Below are 21,012 nucleotides of genomic sequence, written 5' to 3' on the forward strand. Positions count from 1 at the left end.
TAAGCGTCTGCCTTCGGCTCAGGTCATGATCCCAGGGTCCTGGGATGGAGCCCCCATCGGGCTCCCTGCTCAGCGGGAAGCCTGCTTCTCCCTCACCCACCCCTCCCTGCTTGTGTTCCCTCTCTCGCTGTGTCTATCAAATAAATAAAATCTTTAAAAAAAAACTTTAAAAAATAAAATAAAATCAGGTTTATTTCAGGCTTAATTTAAACAAAGTAATGTTCACAATTTTTGAGGGTACCATTAGAGGTCTTAAAAATGTTACAAGTGTATGAACATCACCACATTCAAGTTATAGAACATTTCCATCAACCTCTCAATTCTTGTCCTGCTCCTTTGCAATCACATCTCCACCCAGACCCTACCATTGATTTTTTTTTTCCTGTCTATAGTTTTAACTTTTGTGAAAATTAAAATAAATGAAGTCATACAATGTGAGCTATTTTATGCCTGGCTTCTTTTGCTTGGCATCATAACTTTCAAATGTATCTATAACATCGTGTATATCAACAAAAGTTCCTTTTATTGCTGAACAATAATTTATATTGAATCAAATATATATACACCAAAATTTGTTTATCCATTTAACGATAGATAATTTGGTCATTTTCAATTTTTTTAACAGTTTTATTGAGATACACTTTATATACCATAGAATTCACTCATTTCCATGACTTTTAGTATATTCACAGAATTATGCAACTGTCACCACAATCAATTTAAAATATTTAATTAGCCCAAAAGTAAATACCTCATTTTTTAGCAATCACCTCCAACCCCACTTCGACTTAACCCATCTCCCAACAACTGCCAATCTACTTTCTAGCTCTACATATTTGCCTATTATGAACATTTTATACAAACGGAGACTTATAGTATTAGTCATTTGGTTTTTTCAATGTTTCCAGTTTTTATTTAAATTCTAGTTAGTTAACATAAAGTGTAATGTTATTTTCAGGAGTGGAATTTAGTGATTCCTCACTTACATGTAACACCTAGTGCTCATCACAAGTGCCCTCTTTTTTACCCCTCACATATATAGCCCAACCCCACCCACATCCCCTACAGGAACCCTCAGTTTGTTCTCCATAGTTACGAATCTCTTTTATTGTTTGCATCCCTGTCTTTATTTTTTCCTTTTCCTTCCCCTATGTTCATCTGTTTTGTTTCTTAAATTACATATGTGAGTGAAGTCATATGGTATCTGTCTTTCTCTTTGCCTGACTTATTTTCTTAGCATAATACACTCTAGCACCATCCACGTCATTTCAAATGGCAAGATTCCATCCTTTTTGATGGCTGAGTAATAGTCCATTGCATATATAAACCACCTCTTCTTTATCCATTCATCAGTTGATGGACATTTGGGCTGTTTCCATATTTTGGCTATTGTTGATAATGCTCCTATAAACATCAGGGTGCATGTGTCCCTTTGAATCAGTACTTTGTATCCTTTGGGTAAATACCAAGTAGTGCAATTGCTGGTCATAGGATAGCTCTATTTTTAACTTTCTGAGGAACTTCCATACTGTTTTCCAGAGTGGCTGCACCAGTTTGCATTCCCACCAACAGTGCAGGAGGGTTGCCCTTTCTCTGCATCCTCGCCAACATCTGCTGTTTCCTGTGTTGTTAATGTTAGACATTCTGACAGGTATGAGGTGATATCTCATGTAGTTTTGATTTGTATTTCCTTAATAATCAGTGATGTTGAGCATATTTTCATTTGTGACTGACTTCTTTCACTTAGTATGAAATTTCTAAGGTTAGACAATGTTGTAGTACATATCAGTACTTTATTTCTTTTCGTTGCCAAGTGTATAAATATATCACATTTTATTTATCCATTCATCAGCTGATGGGTGTTAGGATTCTATCCACTTTTTGGCTTTTATGAATAATGCTCCTATAAACAATCATGTATAAATTTATTTTGTAGACATGTGTTTTGACTTCTCTTGTATATATACCTAGGATTGGAATTGCTGGAGCACTTGGTGACTCTGTTTACCTATTTGTTTCCAGCTTGCTTTTTGTTTATTTGTTTTGCCTCTATAAATACAGGTACTATGAAATTCATTTAATAGTCTTTTTGCAGAAATAGTTTTTGTGTTTTTTGTTCACAAATTTCACAAGTGGATTTTCTGTATAGTATAAAGTGTATATTTTCCCTTTTAGAAAACTGCCAAAATGATTGCAACATTTTGTACTCTGACCATGAATAGTTATAGATGACATTTATTCTTTCTACCATTAGGCAATTTCAGCCTTTTAAAACTTTTGCTGATATAGTAAAAGGGTAAAGATATATAAAAGTAGTTTTACTCCGTGTTTCTCAAATGATTAGTGATGTTGAGTATCTTTTCACATGACATTGGCCATCTGATTATCTTCTTTAATAGAATGACTGTCCCAATCTTTTTGCCATTTTTTTATTAAATTGTTTATCTTCTTTTTGAATTGTTAGAGTTCTTGACATATCCTGGATACAGAATTAAGCCAGATAAAATTTTTTATAATATTTTCTCTGTAGACTGCTTCTTAATCTTCTTAACAGTGCTTTTGAAAAGCAAATATTTTTTTTTCAGTTTTTGAATATTTGAAAAGCAAAATTTTAAGAATTTTGATAAAATCAAAGTAATCAAAAATTCTTATATACTTCTCAGTTTTTGTGTTCTAAGAATTCACTACCTAACTCAAAGACACAAAAATGTCATTGATGTCTTTTAAAAGAGTTGTAGTTTCAGGTCTTATATTTCCATTAACGTTGAAGTTAATTTTTATATATATTTTTGAGGTGAGCATGGACATTTATTTTTTCTCATAGAGATATGTTTATATACAGCATTCATTGAGAAAGCTATCTCATGCACCCATTGAAGTACATTCACACTTTTTACAGTCGACTATATATATATGTGTGTGTGTATATATATGTAGTTCTATTTTTGAAATCTTTTTGTTCATTGATATAATTGCTTATTTTTACAATTTCTGTAAAAAAATCATACTTTCATACTTTCATAATTTCCTATTTTTATAGCTTCTAGATAAGATGTGAAATCTGGTTATTTTAGTCCATGATTTTTTTCCTTCTATTTTATTCTGTGTTAGGTTCTTTGTATTATATATTAATTCTAGAATCAATTTGTCAATAGGTATAAAACAACATGCTTGAATTTTTTTTTTTCTTAAGAGGTGGGGGTAGGGGCAGAGGGAGAGAGAAAATCTTAAGCAGACTCCACAACCAGTGTGGAGCCCAACATGGGGTTCAGTCTCACAACCCTTAGATCATGATCTGAGCCAAACCAAAAGTCAGGCACTTAACTGACTGAGCCACCCAGGTGCCCCATCACATACTTGATTTTGAATGGTAATTTATTAAGTCTATAGATCAAATTGGAGAAAATTTATATCTTAATATCAAGACTTTTGGTTTCTGACCATAGTAGTTCTCTCCATTTATTTAAATCATTTAAACATCTCAGCAATGAATGACTTACAGTTTTCAGTGAACTGATCTTACACAGGTATTATTAAATTTCTAAGTATTTGATAAAATTTCATCTTACACAGGTATTATTAAATTTCTAAGTATTTGATAAAATTTCAATGTTATTGTAAGTCGTATTTTTAATTGCAAATTTCAATTTTTCATTGCTGCTAGTGTACAGAAATACAAAAGATTGAATTTGAATATAACAGTGTCTTTGTTATATACAGAGCATAACTTTAGTATTTTTATCAAAACTAAAAATATTTGCTTTTTATTTAATGTCTTTATATCACTTCAATTTAATGTGATTATGATTATGACATATTGTATATTTTTTATATGATTATTGCATATGGTATATTTTTCATCTTACTTTTGTGTTTGTCAAATTTGTTTTTTGTTTCATTCTTTTTTTACTAATTTATTTATTATTATTATTTTTTAATGATTCCACTTTAGGTCAACTACTGGCTTATTGACTAAATGTCTTTTTTTTAAAGATTTTATTTATTTATTTGAGAGACAGAATGAGAGAGAGAGCACATGAGAGGGGGGAGGGTCAGAGGGAGAAGCAGACTTCCTGCACAGCAGGGAGCCCAATGCAGGACTCGATTCTTGGACTCCAGGATCATGGCCTGAGCCGAAGGCAGTCGCTTAACCAACTGAGACACCCAGGCGCCCACTGAGGCACCCAGGCGCCCACTGAGCCACCCAGGAGCCCTAAATGTCTTAATTTTATTATTTAGTCACCTCTTTTATTTTAGAATATGTTTTTATTGATTGATTTTGTTCCTAGTGTGATCATATTGTTTCTGCCCCTGTGAAAGCCTGGTAAGTTTTTAATGCATGCTGGACATTGGAAATTTTACATTTTGGGTGCTGAGGTAAGTTCTGTAAGGTTTGGAATTTTTCTGGTTGTCCAGTTTAGTAACTTGGAATTGACTGTATCCTATTAAGTCTTGCTGTTCTGTTATGGTGGACAGAGAGGAAACTTTACTTGGCTAACTTATTGCCATTACTCTACTTTAGGAGTCCCAAACTAAAGTGATTTTTCCCTGGTAAGACAAGTAATAAAAAGAAATCAAGGAAGACTGATAAATACAATAAGGTGATCTCTATAGAGATCTGGAGCATATACACTCTCAGTAAATGTAAAATATGCTATTTTTTTCATTGATTTTTGCCAAAATGTAAGACGATGAGTACTATATTTTCTGAATTTTCAAGGAAAGGCAGAAATCTAGATTTTTATGTTAAATATTTTGATTATTAAATACTGGGAATCAATTAAAAATCTTAAAAATCCTGGACAGCCAAAGATATACAGATCATGATAAATAAACCTAAGGATATATTTTTAAATGGGCTATAATATATAATATATATAAATATCTAACATTATAAAACATTCATGGATTTAATAAGCTTATAAGGCCTTATTAACTCCAGGTACGAGGAGCCTGTTGACAACATGTACAAAAGTTGAGTATCTATCTTGCCTAGTGTGTGGATGGTAAGTCAAATATACAAATATTGACAAAAATAAAAATTAAGCTATTAATTTCTCCAATCTGAACATTCATCTCCTAGCGGCTCAATGTCTTGATCATCATTTCAAAGCTATGCACCTTACCTGACTACAACGTGGCTGTGGTGGTTGCCAATACAATGTAAGATGTGAGGATATGACAAGCACTTAATGGATTTTTGGAGGCAAATGGAATTAATAGAGGAAATATAAGGCATAATGGGTCTAAAAATAGTGTTTAAAATATGTTTCTTATTAAAGAGAACATATTATTTAAGATATTCTGGAAAAAATAATCTATGTTCAAAGAAAATGCTTAAATAAAATTTTTATCATATTTCAAAACTGTACTCAGTTATACACTTAATGCATTTAAGTTATTTAAATTTTACCTTTACAGCAGGTAAAAAGAAGAAAAAAAAAGAAAGAAACAAAAAAAGAAGAAATTTTGTTTTGCTTCTTTGTGGAACTCTGACACTTAAAGGACAAATTCTCAACCATTTTTTATCTACAAAGTATAGGAAAGTTTCATCTAGCAACTGCTTTCAGCTGAGCAGTCTTGTAGTCATAAGAAAGATGAATAATATGAAAATAATTTGTTGGAGATTGGTACAGTAGGAAAATAGTGAGCTTAGTGACCAACCAGTCAAGCTTTATATGTACTCCAATTTATTAATTTATTCTGTAACTTGAAACACTTACCATACCTAAGTTCCTCACCTATCCAATATAAATCATAATACCTCTTTTGCTGTTATGCTTTGAAAATAAAAGATAATGTGTAAAGTGCTTGGTGGATAATCGGGTCTCATTATATGGTAACTCAAATGAAGCATATTGATTACCAATCCTGTCCTTTTATATGCATTAAATTTAAATATTTAAAAAGTGGAAATTGATCGCTTACAGAATATCAAAGTTTAAACAGAAACTATATTTTCTCATTGACATTTGGTCTGTTGTGTGTGATAATATTCAGGATGCATTTAATACCTTTGTAAAGCATTAAATATAAAATGGACTGTTAAAAACATAACATAACATAACATAACATAACATAAACTTCTTTCTATGGAGAATTTGACAATACTGTCTTGTATATGGAATGGTACATAACATAAACTTCTTTCTATGGAGAATTTGACAATACTGTCTTGTATATGGAATGGGTACATTCATATACAATGACCTATAATACTCTAATTCAGGTTTTTTTGCTAAATTATTAGCAAATTCAATAACTCGCATATCAGAGTACTGTGAAAAACACATAACATTAAACAATATAAGCAGTTATTGATTTATTAATACTTCTCAGCTGTGATTCTAATTTAAATAAAAACAAATACATGAAGTTCTATTTTAATGCAGTGTACCATGCTTTAATTAATCAAGCAGACCCTGGATGAGGATATTTCATGATGCTATTCAATTGCTTTTATTTGCCCTTTAATTTTCAACCGGATCAATAGAGTCAAATGCAACTGCTATAGGTATTAAAACTGCAAAGTCTAGGGGAAATGGAGGTTAAATTGTAAACAAAATATTTCACTTGCATTGATCTCACAGTCATGCTGGCAGAGGCTTTTTTTTTTTAATTTATCAACATCAGTGAATAAATTGCACAAAATGACAAAATAGATGGAGTTGATTATTTTGCCTTGAAAGGTAAATTTGTTAATCCTGAAAGTGTTTTCCAATTTATAAAAAATTAAGTAAATGAAATTAATTTTTAGTTAGTGTTATAGCCATTTGCAGTGATTACCCAGGATTTCTCAGGTTATATGAGTGACTGGTTATTTTGCTGCCTATGTTAGGTAACTTGAAATCTATACATTTCATTGCATATTTTGAAGCATTGTAGATATGAGAAATAGCAGCTAAAGTGTACTTCATTCAGTAAGACAGACTGTGGACAAAATATGAACAAAATAATTTTCATTGAATAAAATTAGTGATAAGCTATTAGCAATAGTTTATTACACATATATTTATATAATATAAATAAATACAGCATAGGCAAGTATCTAATTTAGATTAAAATGACTTAATCCAAACATCCATAATTTGGAAGTATGTTATTTAAGATTCTCACATAAACATTTTATTTATTTATTTATTTATTTATTTTAAAGATTTTATTTATTTATTTGACAGAGAGAGAGAGCACAAGTGGGGAAGTTGCAGACAGAGGGAGAGAGAGAAGCAAGCTTCCCACTCAGCAGGGAGCCCAATGTGGAGCTCAGTCCCAGGATTCTGGGATCATGATCCCAGCTGAAGGCAGATACTTAACGAACTGAGCCACCCAGGCACCCATCCCATAAATATTTTAAAATTTCAACTTGTTCTGGTATGAATTTTCCAAGAAGTTCTTGAACAATTTTTCAAGTATGAAAAGTTATGTCAGATTTCAAATTTGTACATATTTAAGAAAAGGAAAAAGAAGTCATCTTATATTTTGCTTTTATTTTTTTTAATTTTTAAAGATTGTATTTATTTATTTATTTGAGAGAGAGAGAGAGCGAGTTGGGGGGGAAGCAGGGGGGATGGAGAGGGAGAGAATCTCAAACAGAATCCTCAAACAGACTCTATGATGAGCACAAAGCCCAATGAAGAGTTTAATATCAGGACCCTGAGATCATGACCTGAGCCCAAACCAAGAATCAGATGCTTAACCAACTGAACCACCCATGCACCACCAGTCACCTTACATTTTTAATATGTATCTTTCTTTTAAAGTTGGCAGAGATGTAAGAACACATTCAAATTGCAACCATAAGAACATAGAAATCTGTATAAAAAGTTTAAATTTAAGATTAATAACAGAAAAAGTCATTGAAAATTCATAACTGACATGGTGTATAGATTAAGATGGTATTACTTTGTAGTACAATTTTGGTTTTGGTTTAAAAATATGATTGGTATCTTCCGAACTCTTGCTCTCACTTTTTTGACTCCACAGTATAGGACATAACACTTATTACTCTGTAGAGTAAAAGCGTGAATTAAAACTTTAATGTTGCAAAACAATGATTTTGCCTTAATACTAAAAATTTCCTTTCATGGAAAAAATCATATAAATTTATTTTGTAAAGATATATTATATTTCAAAACCTTGAAAGCATTAGAAGTCACACAGTAATGTGTATCCAAATGTATACATATAGATAAAAATGCCTACATTTTGGAAAAAATTAATTTCCTAACTACATCTGAGTTAGTTTTACTATGAAACAGAAACATCAGATGGTCTTTTGATTATTTCATTTTGTGTTAGCACCATCAGTCCCTATCATTTTTCCAAATTCTTGTCATTAGAAAATAAACAAATACTGTGCATGTGACATAATTTGTTTTCTATTCTTGAAACTTAATTCCATCACCAGAGGACAAATTCTTTTTTAAAAATTTAAAAATAAAGATTTGATATTTTTGAAATGGTTTTATTTAAAATCTGACTTAGATTGTCCAACACACAGGTTTTTTTTAAAGATTTTATTGATTTATTTAAGAGAGAGAGAAACAAGAGAGAGAACACAAGCAGGGGCAGAGGGAGAAGCAGACTTCCCACTGAGCAGGGAGCCTTACGCGGGGCTCCATCCCTGGACCCCAGGATCATGACCTGAGCTGAAGGCAGACACTTGACCAACTGAGTCATCCAAACACCCCAAGAAGGAAGTTTTAAGAATGCCTGGGGCACACATTACTATTAGAACACTTGGCCAGTGCTGCGGGGGGTAGTGTATACTTTGCTTACTATTAGAAAATAAGTGTTCTAATTTACTTGAGTCATAATACAGAGAGGAAAATTGATCCTGGAAGCAATCATTTAACCTTTATCAAATCCATAAAATTGTTATTGCACTACACAGAGGCAATTCTCTTGATATATAACTTGTTTTGATTAAAAATTAAATCTTTTATTGTATTTGTAAAGTAGCATTTGAAATTTAAGTCCTCTAATTTTTTCTAAATTTATTAGTATTAGTTTTGAGATACATTTTTTAATAAGTTCATCAAATGTAAATAATATTGAAAAGTCATCTAAACAAAGGGATTTAATATTTTGGTAGTAGAGAGTTAAGAAATTTGGACTAACTAATCAATGAAAACAACAAGAAAGACTGGAGTGAAAAAGAAAAAGAAAAAAGGAAAAGGAAGGAAGGAAGGAAATTAGAAACCTAATAAGGTAGTAAAGAATTGCAGGACCGGGCGCCGGGGTGGCTCAGTCGTTAAGCGTCTGCCTTGGGCTCAGGTCATGATCCCAGGGTCCTGGGATCGAGTCCTGCATCAGGGAGCCTGCTTCTCCCTCTGCCTGTCTCTCTCTGTCTCTTCTGAATAAATAAATAAAATCTTAAAAAAAAAAAAAGAATTGCAGGACCAAAATCTAAGAGACAAAGAACAAATAGAAGTGTGAGTCCTGCATTTAGAATCTACTTTCCTGGGGTTATCTGCTAATTCAGAAAGATTAGCTGAGTGCAAAAAGCAACACTTTTCAAAACTTCCTAAAGTGAAGAAGAAGAAAAAAAGCTGGAGTCTAGGGTCAGCCTAGAATGGCTTTCCCGGTAAAACCCTAAGCTTTAGACTCAGACCCTAAACATTTGCTGTGTAGAGCACTGGGTGTTATATGAAAGTGATGAATCATTAAATTTTACTCATGAAACCAATAATACACTATATGTTAACTAACTAGAATTTTAATAAAAGTTTGGAAAAAAAAACTAACTAAAAAAATAAAAGAACAACTTTATGAGGTATAAATGCAGTACAATAAACTGCACATATTTAAAGTGTTCAGCTTAGTCAATTTTTATAAATTAATACATTTGTCACCACAATCAAGACAATGAATATTTCCATTGCCCCCAGAAGTTTCCTTGTGTCCCATTGTAATAAGCCCTGTCCCACCTCCTATTCTCAGGCAGCCACTGATCTGGTTTTTTCCACAACTGATTTTTTTTTCCATTTTTCCATTTTTTTTTCCATTTTCTAGGGTTTCATATATATTTTTTTGTCTAGCTTCTTATATTTAGCATAATTATTTCAAAATCTTTACATGTTATTTTGTGTATCAATAATTCATTCTTTTTATTGCTAAGTATGCACCATTAAATTCATAGACCAATTCATCCATTCATCTGTTAACATTTGATTTCTTTTCAGTTTAGGGTTATTAAAAATAAAGTTTCTATATATATTGATGTACAAATGCTTGGGCATGTTTTTGTTTAATTTGTGTAAATTCTTAGGAGCACAGGGTCTGGGTTGCCTGGTAGGTGTATGTAGATTTGTAGTTTCCCCATGTCCTCACCATCCATAGTTTGGTCAGTAACATTTTAATTTTACTTTAAGAAATGTATTAAACATCAAAAATGTGTATTTTGCTAAAAAATACTACTTAAATATGATGCTTTGTCAAAGATAACTTCATGCTTGTAAGTCCTGAGGGTATCTTTTCTGAAAACAATCTTGAAGTAAGTATTTTGGAAAGAATAGCAATAAAGCCAGAGGAAAATAAGTAGGTATTAAGAATAAATGAATAAGAAAAAGGCATTGTCTGAAAGAGCAATTAAAAAAACCAAACAACATAGTAAATGATGCTCACCATGTGCAATAGCAATGTTGATGATGTGAAATACCCAGATTTAAATCCTATTCCTTCTTTACAGTGAGGTTGAAATGTAGTCAAACTTGAGAAGCCTTTTCCTGTTCAAATTTAAGGTTTTCCTTCTGCTTTCTACTGAAGAATGTTTTCCTCTATAATTAATCCTATAACACTCTGTATTTTGATGTAGCATTTTGTCTTATAATAAAGGGGAAAAACATGGTGATGACCTTGATTTCACACTTACTTAGGTGGCTAGACAATCACTCAACTGTATTTCTCTTCTATAAAATGGAGATAACTAACAATGTCAAGGATTGTTAAGGGGGTTAGACTCTGAAGCACCATGGATTTTTCAACTATAGTTCCTAACTTTTTTTATCACAAGATTACAATGTCCTCACAACATTGAACAAATTTCTGTTTTATTGAATAGATGCAAAAATTGAATATTTGAGTTTTCCACACACAAACACACACACACACTTCTTCAGTATATACTCTCACGAAGGAAAAGTGATTATTCATCCATTAGACCTGTAAAACATTTATATGCTATTGGGATTAAAACTATTTTGTGATGTTCTGGTTATATTCTTTACAGTAAACATAGTTCACAACAACAAAATAAGGCTCAAACCATATCCTGCAGTGGGTAACATAGCACCTGACAAACTATAATGCTGGTATCTCCCTTCATAGAATAGTTTTCAATCATTTGCTTTAAAGTTGACAGAAGACTTACTGTTGGAAACACAAAAGCAGACACTTTATAATGAGATCTGCTGTACTCAGAAGTGGTTGAATTCAACCAAGTATCTACCCCAGCCATTTACCCTTAAGAAGACTGCATGTCAGGTACAACTCACTATTCCTATATGCCCAGAGTCCCAAGTAGAAGCCAATTGTATCCATCCAGTCCTAACCATGGAGTGACTTAACACATGCTGCCCCATAGTAGCAAACATCTTTCTCTGGTTTTCATGAAAGAAGGAGAGTTAAATTCAGTTTTAATCAATATATTAATCATAAGAATAGATGTTCACCCAATATGATTCTAAATTCTGCATGGCCACAACTGAAATACAAATTTCACAGCTGAACACATTAGAATGGCATAATCTCCCTATAATGACACAAATTCCAGCTTTTTGTTTGCTTTTGTTTTGTGGCAAATAATTTATGTTTTGCTCCACAGAAATGCAAGTAGTTATTTTAATGAAAAATAGGGATTTTTTTCTATTTAAAATAATCTGTAGCCTTATTTTTCTCTGAAGTTAATGTACTTTGACATTGTTGGGTATGCAAATAGCCAAAACCATGGGCAATGTATTCAGACATATTTTCTGAAGTCTTATAATAATTTTTAGATAACCCAAATCACTCTTTGTGGTCAAAGCTGGCTATTATAAAATGTTCTCAATCTATTAATGGGCTGCCATTATCTAATCTTTGTGAGCATTTTACTTTGTATCCTAATGGTCCATAGCTGTTCATGCATTTATCTAGCTTCCTTGTATTTTATCCCTGTTCCATCGCTATTTTTCTCAATAGGTGTTGAAAAATGACATTGCTTGGTACAGAAACTGAGGTGTGTAGCTATGCTGTAAAAAATAGGGCTCTGCTTTTTGCTGAAGAAAGAATTATGAATTTTCCCCACCTGTGCTCTGTGTGTGGCTGAAATGGGAAATAAATACCCAATTCTCTGTGGAAGAAGCTGAAAACTATTTCTAGACCCATTGTCTTAGTTTCGTATTGCTGCTATAACAAATTACCACAAAATTGGTGACCTCAAAGAATACAAACGTATTATTTTATATTTTGGAGGTCAGAAGTCTAAAATGTGCTCTCGGAGCTACATTCTTTTTGGAGCTTCTAAGAAAAACAAACAAACAAACAAACAAACAAACAATTTCCTGTCTTTTCCAGTGTCTGAAGTCTGTCCCCCTCCCCTAACTTCCAAGCCAGCAGTCTAGATCTTTTCACTCTCCCTCTTCCCAACACCTGACCCCTCTTCTCTCTTATAAGGATCCTTGTGGTTACATCAGGCCCAATGGGATAACGCAGGATAATTTTTCCATCTCAAGAAACTTAACTTGATCACATTCATAAAGTCCGTTTTTGCCATATAAAACAATATAATCCCAGGTTTTGAGGATTAGGACCTGGACATATTTGGGAGACATTATGCAGCTTACCACAACCATAAAGTCCTAATTGGTTCAGGGAAGTTGAGCTGGTGAGGATTTTCTAGCCTTACCATCATGAAGAGGATTATTATAATGATATTACAAGCTGACAGAGATGTACAAGTACCTTGTTTTGTTTTCTTCAATTAATGATATTTCTTGTTTATGTAGTAGGCACAGGTGGGGGCTTAATTAAATCTATTCTAGTTTTGTTAGACTAATTTAATTTGACTTGTTTCTTTGGTTAGTTCAGAAATTTGGAGACAAACTATATGTAGAGGCAAATACTCAGTCTTTCAGGTTTCTCCTCCCTTTCCTTTCTAATCTCCAAACTGGCTTATACAACCATACGGTGCAGAGGGAAGACCGATTCTACAGATCCACACAAGACTTCTGTATCTTCTCTTAACTTCTAAGGAGTTAGCAGTGTGGTCTGTTTCAAGCACTGGTCTCTGTTGAGGTGTTCCTGATGTCCTCTGGCTGTTTGGGTGGCTTATTTGGAACATAGAGTTCTGGGCCATCTGCCTCCAAACTCAATATTTGCAACTACACATGTCTTATTTTCCCAATCCCATACTTGTTCTCCCAGGTCTCATGAAATCTAAACAACTCCATGCCTTTTATTGGAATGGATGAGACCCAAAGAACTTCTACATAAATTTATAAAACCATGATGATCCAAGAAAATTCCTTAAATTCACCTATTTAGCTTCTTCCTGATAATGATTCATTATCTCTGCCTTGTACCACTTTTAGAGTGCTCCCTAAAGATGACTTGGTGGTCCATAGCTTGTCTTATACAAACCTTAGAAAATGCAACACCATTCTTGATTCCTCACTGCCAAGCTGAAGTTGTGGGAAGTTTCTAACCCCACTCCCGCCAACAAGTATGGACTATACACGTTGGTAAAAACCTGGCACATGACATTCTTCTTATGAATCTAAGACGTTTCATTCTCATTACAAAACCATGGTGTTGACAACGGAGAAGTTTTTGTGTTCCAGTTTTTTATATCTTGTGTCTATTGTGCATAAGTAAGAAAGCCTCATAATGTAGTTATCAATGGCAGAAGTAGTAGTCACCTATAATGTGGAAGAATTTCTTGTAATCACTCATTTGAATATTTGAAATATATATTTTAGTCAAAAAAGTTGGATATAAGTTCCATTTTGCATTTTGTGTTTGTTTCTCTAGTATTAAAACTTATTTTAAATTTGAATTTTGATATTGCTTTATTTTGTTTCTCTTTTGTTAATAATTCAGAGTATAGAATCTAATAAAACAAAACTTTCTTACTGATAAAATCATTTTAAAGCATTTAAAACATTAGAAATATTTTCTTGAAGTTTAATTTTAAAATTACATTATGATGTAATGTATTACTTTAATGAAATAACTGGTATTCATGCAATCAGCAAATATTTAGTGAGTGAAAGATATTTTGCTAGGCACCAAAAGAGAGAATGACTGTATTATAATCTGAGTTCCCAAGTGGTAATCTAGCAGTAATGTTTTAATGAATAAATTAAGATCATAGGGAAGTTATTCATGCCTGAGCAAACAAAATATTATCAGTTATTAAGACAAGAACTCATGTTTTACACATTTTAAATAGTAATAATTTTTGTTGGGTTGAAACATAGTTAAAATAAAGAGCAGACAGTTGGTATTAGAGCTAGACACTTTGATAGCATATTAATAGCTATAACTTCAAATGCATAAAGAGCCAGTGAAGGTTTTTGAACAGGTGGATGATAAAAAACTTTTCTTTAGAAAGATGGTTTGAGGTTCAATATTGAAGATGCACTTTAGGTAGGAGAAGCCTATAGGAAGAACTACGAAATATAAATTTATGAGGTGGCTAATAAAAATATTTGGGTATATTTGCAAGAGATTATTGCCCAGGCAGAATATATCCATTCATAGAAAATGGCAGGAGGTAGTTAAGATGACTTTAAGTTTTCATTCTCTGTGGCTGGCAGAACTATGTTATGAAGAAAAGAGGGAAGTAGTGAAAAGTTCACACTGTGTAAGCTCAGAAAAATAACTACTTCTAGTTAGTTTTCTGATTGCTTCTTTCCTTCTCTTTTCTAGGAAACTTCATGTGGTCTTAAAAAATATAATGATGATCACTCTTAGATTGTGGGAAACTAATGAGAAAGCGTCTTTCTGCATAAGATAAAGTTGCACATTAGATATCAGTGCTCCTTTCCCTCAAGGCCGCTGTGATTTTTTGGATTTGGTTATTGGTAAGAACAGCTGTGGCTGGTGCTGGGTTCAAACACAGATGATACAGCAACTTCTCTGGGTACCTGCATTCCAGAGAAGCAAAGCACAATAGGAAATAAGCCTCAAAAGATAGATTTTCAACCAAGATCCTGTTACATTAATCAATTCCCCTTGTATGAAACTTTCTAGAATAATCTTAAATGGGCTTAATTTCACTTTGAGGGAAAATCCCACATTACCATGTCCTTGCAGAGTTGCTGGGGTTGGAGGAGGTTAAATTGTAAGAGATTATAGTATAATACATTGTTATCAGAATATCTTGGGCTAGTCATTCTTAAATAACCCTATGTATAGGGCAATAGTATTGAAGATCATTTCATTTTTAAAAAGTGTCCTGCATGAAGTATTTTTTTCCTTGCTTTTATTACTTTTAGTACCAAGTCTCAAGGCCATGATTTATATAAAAACTACTTCAACAACACACTCAAATGTTCAAGAATGTGCAATCATTTAATTATGTGTTACTCAAAGAGCTGATAGCTACATGCCAGATTTGCATAAATCAGGAGAAACATACTGCTTTACTTCATTTCCCAGGGCAGGAATGTGTTTTTCTGGGATTTGAAGTTAGATAATCTTGGAGATAACATTTTACCAGAAGCTAAAGAAATTCTTTTATTAGATATTATGCTAAGTTCCTAAGGAAATGACTTTGATCCATTCAGAGTATAAAGTACACTTGCTATTGGCAGACATGCATCCTCAATCACTTTAGTGTGGCCCATGTGTGAGTGAAATTCTACAGGATTTAACACTTACTGCTATTCTTGGGAGTTAGATTTACACAACCCATGAAAGATTCCTTTGGAGTCCAAATAGATGAATGTTAAAGCAAATAGTGGCTACAATGCATGCATTGACTTCATAATACCAATATACAGAGGGAAAATATGCTACCTATTTGCCTAATAGATGAACTACTCCTATCTCCCAGAATTGGTAGAACTATGGTTTCAAGAATCAGAAATGACCAGTTCCAGATAGGAATGATGCATAGTCAACATTGATTTATAATCAAGGTTCTTTATTAAATAGTGGTTGACTTCAACACAACTTAACAGTAATTATGGAAGTTATAATATTAATAAGAAAAACAGTCTATTATGACAGTTCACCAAAAAAGAGTTAAATTAATGAAACCCCAGATCTGAGAAAAGGGTGATTTTCGCATGATAGAAACCAGAAATTCTACTGAATGATGGTAACCTTTCTTTGTTTCTTTACAGAGATGTCTAAAATACAACCTCTTGGTTTGGCAGTTGAAACTATTACTTAATTGTCAGCAGGTCAAAATTTATTGTCAATAGAATCATTATAATATTTTATCTATATATCCCGGAGTATTGTTCTAAACCTAGGGAAGTAGGGAGAATCACACACTTGTTTTAGTGAGGAATATTTGTGCTCAATTTTCATTGCAAGGGGAAAAGAAAATGACACTGAGACAAAAGGACTGGTCATATTCCTAGAATTACTAGAGACACAGATTGGAACATCGTACCCCACCTTTTACCTGTCTTCAATAAGTCAAAATGAGAAGAACTATATTTCCTTGGATACTGGGTATCCTAAAGAAGAATGAGTCTGGAAAATTCTTCCAAGTCCTTTGGAAAAATTGCATTCTCTTCAGTATAATTAAGAGAAGCATGTTGGGATATAAGTTACAGTCCACTTTTTATGAGCCCATTTTTGTCATATCTATACTAGAACTCTGTGTTGGTTATACAATAATGTGTCCAAAATAGTTTCTTTTATTCCTTTTATTTTTTTTAAATATTTTATTTATTTGTTTGAGAGAGAGAGAGAGAGAGCATGAGCAGGGGCAGGAGCAGAGGGAGAGCGTGAGGCAGACTCCCTGCTCAGCAGGGAGCCTGATGCAGGGCTCCATCCTAGGATTCTGGGATCATGACCTGAGCTGAAGGCAGATGTTTAACGGACTGAGCCATCCAGGTGCCCCCAAATGCTTTCTTTTAGATACATTTAGACTTCAAAAGTTTATCATCTTCATTGAAATATAACCAATAACCATTAACTTTGAGATTATAAAAGCTAGGTGCTTATCATGATTTTCTATATTTTAACTTCATTTCTATGTAAAGAGCTTTGAATTCTCCTGTAAATCAGATAGCGGTTGGATTGCACCCATCTTTCTTGCAATGAGCCCATAATTATAAGTTGTTGGCCATAACAGATTCATTTCTCAAAATAAATAGAAATGGGAACTCTTTTCTGTCACAGTTACATGTTAAAATTCCTTTCCAATGACTTTTGACATATGGACTTGCTTTCAAAGTGTCTTTTTGCAAATATTGGTACACATGGTACTTACAATTTGTACAGTTACATAACTGAGTATGCATTAAACATCAGCACCTCAAAATTGGGAAAGGGCTTAATGATGTTCATACAACTGGTTAAATATGATAAAATTTCAAAAGCAAGGGTAATGTGGGACAAAAAAATGTCATGTATAACCACAAATCCCAGCTAACAGAAAAATATTCATAAGATTCAAATTGATTTAATGTAAATATTTTTTAAATACATCTGAACTTAAGAATGTATTTAGCATTCTACACATGTCCTACAAAGACATAAAAGATAAAAGAAATAATAGTTTAATAATGTAAAGTCCCCGATGTTTATAGAAGCAATGTCCACAATAGCCAAATTATGGGAAGAGCCAAGATGTCCACTGACAGATGAATGGGTAAAGAAGGTGTGATATATATATATATATATATACTATTATGCAGCCATCAAAAGGAATGAAATCTTGCCATTTGTGATGACGTGGATGGAAATGGAGGGTATTATGTGAGCGAAATAAGTCAATCAGAGAAAGATATATATCATATGACCTCACTGATATGAGGAATTCTTAATCTCAGGAAACAAACTGAGGGTTGCTGGAGTGGTGGGGGATGGAAGGGGTGGGGTGGCTGGGTGATAGACATTGCAGAGGGTATGTGCTATGGTGAGCACTGGGAATTGTGTAAGACTGATGAATCACAGACCTGTACCTCTGAAACAAATAATACATTACATGTTAAAAAAAAGAAAATAGTAGGAAGGGGGGGAAATTGGTGGGGGAGACGAACCATGAGAGACTATGGACTCTGAGAAACAAAATGAGGGTTCCAGAGGGGAGGGGGTTGGGGGGATGGGTTAGCCTGGTGATGAATATTAAAGAGGGCACATTCTGCATAGAACACTGGGTGTAATACGGAAACAATGAATCATGGAGCACTACATCAAAAACTAATGATGTATGGTGATTAACATAACATAATAAAATAAAAAAACGAAAAACTAAAATAAATAAATTTTTAAAAACTAAAAAATAAATCAATAAATATACAATAAAAATAATGTAAAATCATGTGAAATATACTACTTCCATGCTAACTAGGCAAGTTTACAGACATTGAATTGATACAGCTAGGGCATGAACAATATTAATGACAGTCTCTTTGAAGATTGGTAGTGTGTATATAAATTTGGAAAAATAAGGTTATTTTTCTAGATTATTTTTGCCTTTTCAACTGATTTGTAAACACTTTCCTTTTTTTTCTGTAACTGATACTCCATAATATTAAATAATTTAATAATCTATAATTTAAGGGCTGATGACAACATATCATTTTCCTCCAAATGTAAGAAGGAAGAATCAAGATTACAATTTAGGGACCGTTAATATAAAAAAATTCCAAAAATAATGCAAATATAAGTATAGAGGGGGACGATCTATATGAAGGAAAAGAGTATAATTGTAAAACAAATTGTCTTCTTACTATGGAAAGAAACTAACATTTAATATCATCATGCATAATAAGAGAAAACCCATGTATACAGTTTATTATTTAACTTGGTTTACATAGAATTGTAAAATACAGTATATTGGTTTATGATTTTTTAGTTAAGTACCAAAAATTAATGGTACTACATTACCAAATGTGCTTCTGCATCAATAAACAAAAAATAATTCTAAGGTTGGTTCTTTTTTGTACTCTGACTAGTGCTTTCCAGAATTCATCCATGACTTTGTTTCATAAAAGTGTTCATACTCCTAAACCACTTCTTTCAATCTTCTTCTTAGGTTATTTCATATTCTCCTTGAGTGAAATAATCCATAATTATGACTTCATCAATAATCTACATAGTTAGGTCATCCCACTTCCTAGAGCTCCAGATTGTTTATTTTGCTTGTAAACTATTAGAAAGTTTAATATCTGCCCTCTCATATCTTAAGTTGTCAACCCCACCTTCACAATTGTCCCACAACCTGCATTTTGTATTGTGAATATTAGCATAGCCTATAGATGGTTTTATAGAAGACCTTAGGTATTGACCACAAAACAACCTTTTAGAGTTCAGAATGATGATTATAATGATACTAGCTGGGCTTGAAAAAAAATGGAAGATACTAAAGAAACCCTTTCTGGAAAAATAAAGAACTAAAATCTAACCAAGTCAAAATCAAAAAGGCTATTAATGAGGTGCAGTCAAAAATGGAGGCTCTAACTGCTAGGATAAATGAGGCAGAAGAGAGAATTAGTGATACAGAAGACCAAATGATGGAAAATAAAGAAGCCGAGAAAAAGAGAGATAAACAACTACAGGATCACGAGGGCAGAATTTGAGAGATAAGTGATACTATAAGACGAAACAACATTAGATTAATTGGGATCCCAGAAGAAGAAGAAAGAGAGAGGGGGGCAGAAGGTATATTGGAGCAAATTATAGCAGAGAACTTCCCTAATTTGTGGAAGGAAACAGGCATCAAAACCCAGGAGGCACAGAAAACCACCCTCAAAATCAATAAAAATAGGTCAACACCCCAACATCTAATAGTAAAACTAACGAGTCTCAGAGACAAAGAGAAAATCCTGAAAGCAGCTTGGGACAAGAGGTTTGTAACCTACAATGGTAGAAACATTAGACTGGCAACAGACCTATCCACAGAGATCTGGCAGGCCAGAAAGGACTGGCATGATATCTTCAGAGCACTAAACGAGAAAAATATGCAACCAAGAATACTATATCCAGCTAGGCTGTCATTGAAAATAGAGGGAAAGATAAAATCTTCCAGGACAAACAAAAACTAAAGGAATTTGGAAACACAAAACCAGCCCTCCAAGAAATATTGAAAGGGGTCCTCTAAGCAAAGAGAGAGCCTAAAAGTAACATAGACCAGAAAGGAATACAGACAATATACAGTAACAGTCTCCTTACTGGCAAAACAATGGCACTAAATTCATGTCTTTCAATAGTTACCCTGAATGCAAATGAGCTAAATGCCTCAATCAAAAGACACAGGCTATCAGACTGGATAAAAAAAAAAAAAACACTCATTGATATGCTGTCTGCAAGAGACTCATTTTAGACCCAAAGACACCCCCAGATTGAAAGTGAGGGGGTGGAAAACCATTTACCATGCTAATAGACACCACAAGAAAGCTGGGGTGGCAATCCTTATATCAGACAAATTAGATTTTAAACCAAAGACTGTAATAAGAGATGAGGAAGAACACTATATCTTACTTAAGGGGTCTATCCAACAAGAAGATCTAACAATTGTAAATATCTATGCCCCTAACATGGGAGCAGCCAATTATATAACCTAACTAATAACAAAAGCAAAGAAACACATTGACAACAATACCATAATAGTGGGGGACTTTAACACCCCCCTGACCGAAATGGACAGATCATCTAAGCAAAAGATCAACAAGGAAATAAAGACTGTAAATGACACACTGGAGTAAATGGACTTCACAGATTTATTCCATCCCAAAGCAACAGAATACACATTCTTCTGTAGTGCCCGTGGAACATTCACCAAAATAGATCACATCCCAGGTCACAAATCAGGTCTCAACCAGTACCAAAAGATTGGGATCATTT

This window comes from Eumetopias jubatus, unplaced genomic scaffold, assembly GCF_037043125.1.
Source record: "Eumetopias jubatus isolate StellerSeaLion01/CBP00866 unplaced genomic scaffold, mEumJub1_p1.0 scaffold_2, whole genome shotgun sequence".
Lineage (NCBI taxonomy): Eukaryota > Metazoa > Chordata > Mammalia > Carnivora > Otariidae > Eumetopias > Eumetopias jubatus.